Source organism: Carassius auratus, chromosome 25, assembly GCF_003368295.1.
Source record: "Carassius auratus strain Wakin chromosome 25, ASM336829v1, whole genome shotgun sequence".
Lineage (NCBI taxonomy): Eukaryota > Metazoa > Chordata > Actinopteri > Cypriniformes > Cyprinidae > Carassius > Carassius auratus.
Window position 1 is genome coordinate 1,176,071 of NC_039267.1, and position 7,587 is coordinate 1,183,657.

The following is a 7,587-nucleotide window of genomic DNA, read 5'->3' on the forward strand; positions in this document are numbered from 1 at the left end:
TCTGCCTGAACCGCTTCTACAACCAAACCAAGTTATTGAGGACAATTAATCAGTGTTGTTTTACTAAGTCAAGCGCCACTATTGTAACTGTTGCTACTTGTACCTCTAAAATTGAGGATAAACACATAAGAAAGTTAAGAAACCATCTAAGAAACATTTAAAACAACCTTAAAAACTATATGGAACACCAGATCAGCTACCCCAGACAACCCTAAAACGGTAGAACATTAGAACCTGACCGATTATATCGTTTAACCGATATTATCGGCTGATATGAGCCTGTATATTGCCACCGATATGAATTTTTTTATAAAGAACATATAACGCAGATTAAATGCTTCTGAATGGTGTAAATACTTAGTTTGTCCAACAGAGCGCACTTCATTGTTTGCTACTGGTGACTCAAGTCACTGTATACAGATGCACAGATGATGCTCAAAACTTCACCCGAGTCAATAATAAAGAACAACCAGGAAACCCCCTCAACTACCCAGAACACCCTAACAACTTCCCTAAAACACCCTATCAACCACCAAGAACTCCCAGAACACCGTCAACCACCCAAAATACCCAGAAACACCCTATCAACCACCTTGAACACCCTATCAACTACCCAGAACACCCTTAAATCTTCCCTAAAACACCCTATCAACCACCAAGAACTCCCAGAACACCGTCAACCACCCAAAATACCCAGAACACCCTATCAACCACCTTGAACACCCTATCAACTACCAGAACACCCTTAAATCTTCCCTAAAACACCCTATCAACCACCAAGAACTCCCAGAACACAGTCAACCACCCAAAATACCCAGAACACCCTATCAACTACCCAGAACACCCTATCAACCACCTTGAACACCCTATCAACTACCCAGAACACCCTATCAACCACCTTGAACACCCTATCAACTACCCAGAAACACCCTAAAATCTTCCCTAAAACACCCTATCAACCACCAAGAACTCCCAGAACATAGTCAACCACCCCAAAATACCCAGAACACCCTATCAACTACCCAGAACACCCTATCAACCACCTTGAACACCCTATCAACTACCCATAACACCCTAAAATCTTCCCTAAAACACCCTATCAACCACCAAGAACTCCCAGAACACCGTCAACCACCCAAAATACCCAGAACACCCTATCAACCACCTTGAAACACCCTATCAACTACCCAGAACACCCTAAAATCTTCCCTAAAACACCCTATCAACCACCAAGAACTCCCAGAACACAGTCAACCACCCAAAATACCCAGAACACCCTATCAACTACCCCAGAACACCCTATCAACCACCTTGAACACCCTATCAACTACCCAGAACACCCTAAAATCTTCCCTAAAACACCCTATCAACCACCAAGAACTCCCAGAACACAGTTCAACCACCCAAAATACCCAGAACACCCTATCAACTACCCAGAACACCCTGTCAACCCCACAGAACAACCAGAATATCCCATCAACCCACAGAACACCCTCTCAACCACACCAAACATGCAATCGTCCCCCCAGAACTCCCAGAACACCTTTTAACCACCCAGAATGCTTTAACAAACACTAAATACTCCCACAACACCCTATCAACTACCCAGAATACCCCAAATACCCAACTACTCAGAACACCCTATCAACCAACCTGAACAACCAGGATACCCGATCAACCATACAGAAGACCAGAAACACCCTATCAACCACCAAGAACACCACAAAACACACAGTCTTTTATGAAAGACAAAGGGGTAAATAAATCAGCTTGCTTGTGTCTTGTTCTAAGAACTTCCCTGGTTCTTGAAGACTTGTATAAACTCTTGCTGCCTGCTGAAACAGAGATGGCGTGTGCATTTCAATCCCACCTGACAGTCTGTTTGCGTAACCTAAAACCCACAGGAAGATTGAGAATGGTACAGCGCAGCAGGAAAAAGATGGCCCGCCTAAATGCTTCACACCTTTATTTATATCTGTCCTGTTATTTCTGGACTCATGTTTAAGTCATGAGGTCATTATGATCGTTGCTATTAGCTGGGTGGAGAGAAAGCGGACGACCGGCAGGCCAAGCGCGTGTGCCACTTCCTGTCAAAGCCCAAAAAGCCCCATAATCCCACAGAGAGCTTCCTGTATGAAGCGGGTGTGCAGAAACAAGGATGTTTCTGATTGTACAATCACACAGCAGGATTTAAAATATATATTTTTTCTCTCTTGATCACAGTCTCTCTCTCCATCCAGCCGAGTGACTGACAGGGACCCTGGCCAGCTCATCAATAGCCATTCACCCAATCCAATAACAACTGATTGCTCATCAATCGAGCAAAACATCAGCAGCAGCAGTGAAGCCGCAGTGAAGCCGCAGACCTCCAGAGGGCCAATGCTGCAGAAATCACATTGCAATCAAGGGGTTTGTCAAATGGAGGGCTTCACCTCGGTAAACACACTCATAATCACACACAACAGATCTAGATGGGAAAGACATTAAATGGTACATGGTGACAAGCTTCAGGGCCTGAATATTTCTTCGTTCCCATAATGTAGGATGGTATATTGGTAGTTAGGTATAAAGAGTTTATTGCTACATTGCTTTTACTGTGTGAGGGAGAGCCTTTCAAAATAGGGGAACATAGAATAATGAATTCATTTTGTAAAAAGAAACGTAAATGAATAATAATACTATTAATGAACAATTTCATGAAATTATGAAATTATTAATTCGAGTTTTTTTTCTCTCTCATTTTTGACAATATTCATTTTGATTAAAAATGTATAAAAAATTATTACAATTAATTAAATTTGTTATTAAGAATGAATCAGAAAGTAGTTGTTCAATTACTTATAATTTTAACAAATGAATGATGAATATTTTTTTTTTGTGACAGGTTACAGTTAGATATCGAAATGGACTTAATAATAATAATTATAATAATAAAATTAATGATATTAAAATGTTAATTAACATTTTAATTAAAGAATGAACTTAAAACTGATAAAAAAAATGTAAACAAAACAAATGTAAAAAAATAAAACCTGTTTTTTTGTGACAGGATCAGTTAGTTAGTGATACTGACCGACAATAAAATTAATAATTTAAACAATAATAGTAATTAATAAAATTAGTGCTATTAAAAGTAGGATTTTTTTATGCATTTATATATGTATAAATGCATAAAAAAATGCTATTATATATAGTGCTATTATATATTATATAGTGCTATTATATATGTATATATATATATATATATATATATATATATATATATGTATATATGTATATATATATATATATATATATATATATGTATATATATATATATATGTATATATGTATATATATATATATATGTATATATATATATATATATATATATATATATATATATATATATATATATATATGCATGCATTCTTGTTTTTATTAGGCCTAAAACCCCCTTAGCTGTTATAAATTCACTGTAAACCACGGCTTCACAGGGCTTATTGCTATTATAAAATGGTTATTCCATATCACAGTATGGTTTCACACAATAAAACAGACTAAATAAAATGTAATGATATTAATAAAAGCAGTATTCTTCCACCAAACAATGTACTGTAGTTCCTCAGGATCAATTGTGGTTGTAACAAAGTGAACTAAGGTGTATACTTGTAGAGTAATTTACAACAGCTTCGAACGTGGCTCAGCCAATCAGAATCAAGGACCAGAACTATCCGTTTTATAATAAACATGGAAGAAAAATACATTTTATTATGAATATGTTTATTGGTGCATGCCCCTATCTTCAGTTTATTTTTCTACCTGACTAATGAGTTTATGGTCACCACATATGTTTTTTCTGAGGTAAATGTGTACTTGACACGGTTTACAAGCCGTTATATTGACGTCTTTGCACGGCTGACACTGATTGAGCAATTACATGCGACAGGATACAGATTGTATAATTGTCTTTCTTCTAACTTAACTTTGGATGTTTAGTTATGTTTATTGTGTGCTGAAACTGGTATTAATGTGGAGGGGATGATCACATTTATTGCGTCTGTTGAACTGAGGTGTTACAGTATTCTGCCACTTAACATTAAACATTTATTGTTTGAATATTACAATACACTTCGAAATCTGAGACTTTTGCCGCATTTCCACCAAAATTACCCGGAACAATTGTATCAGGAACTTTTGTCCCCAGGAACAGTTTTTTCCTCCAGACCTGTAACTTTCTGTGTTTCCACCGCGGTGTAAAGTACCGGGAAGATTAGGCAAATGTCTGGTGACGTAGGTCTGCGCGCGTTTCTCAATACAAAGTACGCTGATTTTGGACGTGCATCCTCGGTAGTACAGACTTTGCTCATTCGACTCAGGAGTGTGATGTCCGCGATTATGCAAATCTGGTAATTTTGCAAACAGCAGCGTACTCGATTAACTTCAGTCAGCTCGTCTTGGCTACTGCAATCTTCCTCTCTGTATATTTACAATAAAATAAAATAGGCTGAAATACTTTTAAAATTACATTTCATGACACAATAACAGTAATATTTTGAAAATGATCCGAATAAATGGTGGTTAAACTCAACCAATCAGGATGTTTAGCGCCCAAGTCCCGCCCCCGAAAGTTCCGGAACTTTTGAAAAAGTACCACCTCGCCAGCAGGGACTTTCTGAGGGGCATCTTTTTACCCGGAACTTTATTTAGTTCCTGGTTCCTGCGGTGGAAACACACCGAGTACCAGCCCAAAGTCCCTAGTTCCTGAGTAAAGTTCCTGCGGTGGAAACGCCGCTTTAGATTCATATTAAAAGTACTAAAGCACGATGCTTATTGTGATATGTTGTATGGGAAGTGCCCTTCAAAGTTCCGTTCATTACCTGAAAACAGGCTAGACCTTAGATTCTTGGGATTTAAGAATCAATATCGCTCCGTAAGAATGAGAATCGGTTAATATATAGTTAGCGATATTTTTTTACCAAGCCCTAACATATATATATATGATGGGTTTATCACAGAAAAGGAAAGGGAAAAGATGCAAACAATGCAAATATGATTTCATGGTTCATATGTAAAAACAGTTATCAAAGAAATTAAGTACCTTCCATTTGCAAAGTGTTTTATTTACTTGATTTATTTAAATAAAATGCATTACCACATGGTTTTAATTGTTTTTTCCCTTGATTTTCAGCAAAACTGACTATATCTTGTGATATTGAGAGGATTTCTGTCAAAACGCCCACCCCTACCATCAAGCTCAGCGTAATGCATGACATTAACATGTTTAACAGAATGTAATCCGCAGCATGCTAGCAGATCTCATTACAGTCAGAGTCATAATTACAGCTGGAACGAGAGCGATCATGTGCTGGCACTGTGCTCGGTGTGTACTGTAATGGAGGAATGAAAGCCTGAGGGGAAAAAAAGTGTTGTAGCATGGAAGCTCGTGAAAGCAGCATTCACACTCCATCTAACACTCAGTGTGTGACAGGTGTCCGTTCCTCTGAAATACATGCAATTTATCACAGATTAAATTCTGCCATCATAAACTCAAACATCATGAGATATACATCTTGTTTGGTAAATTTTAATGAATGTTTTAATATTTAACATATTAATAAAAAAATGTACAATTAAAAATCATTATTAATTTAGCATGTTTTTTTTATTTATTTTAAGCTTGCTATTATAAACAACAATCATATTGACAATAATAAAAATGTTATATTTATGATATTTTTTTGTATTATAATTGTATTTTATTTTAGTTTACATGTTTACAACAAACAAATATACAAACAATAACAACAAGAGTCAAAATTATTTAATTTTGAGATGAATTAACCCTTTATGTTTCTTCTCTGAGAGCCTAACGAAGAAACCTCTAATGCAAATGACTTGTGAAGGGTCGTGTGCATACACAGCAGGAGAATCAACAGAAGGGCCACGACTGATTTCCAAGTGTCCTGAAGTGGATTATTTCATGAATCAAAACAAGCTCTTGTGTAATTGGAGAGGTTGAGAGCAAATGTGGCAGAGGAAATAAAGATGTCATGCAGCGAGAGACACTCGAGCACATCAGAAACCAAGACGAGAGGCCACAACGGTTCACTGGACCAACTCCATCTTTACTACTAAACAACAAAGAGATTAAACGAAGAGCAAAGAGACTTTTCCAACACAAACTACAACAGAAACATAATTAGTAATTGAGAGTGACGCTTCAATCACTGAAATCAGCTGTCAACAAGTGCTAAACTCTACACTAAACTCCAACGCAACAGATCATCCTTGCTGACCGATTCTTTCATTATCAGGATTTCTTTTCCTCTTCTCCTCCCTGCCATTATAAAGTGGTGCTGAGGGAAACAACACAATCTCTCTAAAGAAAAGGACTACTGTTGGGAAGTACTACGACTACAACTATTAATAAATGAAATTAGAAATAGCACATTAAAATAAAATAATTTTTTAGCAATATTATTAGTTAAATATTAGCTGAAATAGTAATTTAATAAAATAATATTAATAGTAAATTACATTAGATATTAAGATACTGAATTAAAAATTAAGGATCTCTTTTTACTGATCATAATTTTATTTCCTCTTCTTTCTCCCTGTCGGGAAACTTGAAAAAGAAACATAAATGAAAAAGTTATAAATAAAATGAACAATACTACACTAAATTTAAATTAAGAAAAGAAATGTAAAACATTATTCAAATTATTGTTGTTGAAATATTTCATTAAAATGAAAAAACATTAATATTAAATTATCATAATAAATAATATATAAATATTAGTTCATTTTTAAATGAAGGTTTAACCAGATTATTCACTTACTTTAACAAATAATAATATATATATTATATATATATATATATTAAGATTTTTATAGTAATATATTTTTATATCATATAATAATTATAATATTATATTTTTAGAAAATATATATAATGTTAATAACCACATTCAAGGCTCTATTAAAGAAAATGTCTTTACAACGTTGTTAATTAAAAGAGGAAAAATTACAAGGTCTGTCATTGGTTTGGCAAACAGATACCCCCACCCCCAAAACTTGCTCCATTGGATGATATTATTTCAAAAATAGTCCATTTCATTTCTTCATGCCAGCTGTTGATGGATCAATAAAATAAAAAAATACAGATTTAGCACAACCAAACATTCTCTGAGGCACACACCTAACACAAATCCTTTGCTCTTCCATTTTAATTTTTTTGCACCAGCATAAAAAAAAAAAAAAAAGGTTCCTGTGCATGCTGACATGTGAAATAGGTCAAAATCAGTTCTGGAAACTTCCCATGAGGGCTTACATCCACTTCATCCGCACTGGAATCCGATCAGTAATTAACGCAAGTCCCGTTCAGCAGGAGAGTTCAAGTCTCTGTTTGCAGACAAAACCTCCTTAATGCATCCGCTGGAGGAAACCAGATTATTAAATGACATCCAGAGCTCTGCACACGTAATTCGGGTCTCCGTCGAGAGGTGCTAATGCAACGCAGCGCACGTGAAAATGAAAAACATGCACACTTTTCTAATAAAGCAGCACGGTTAATTAAACATTCAGCATTCGCTGGAGACTCGCACC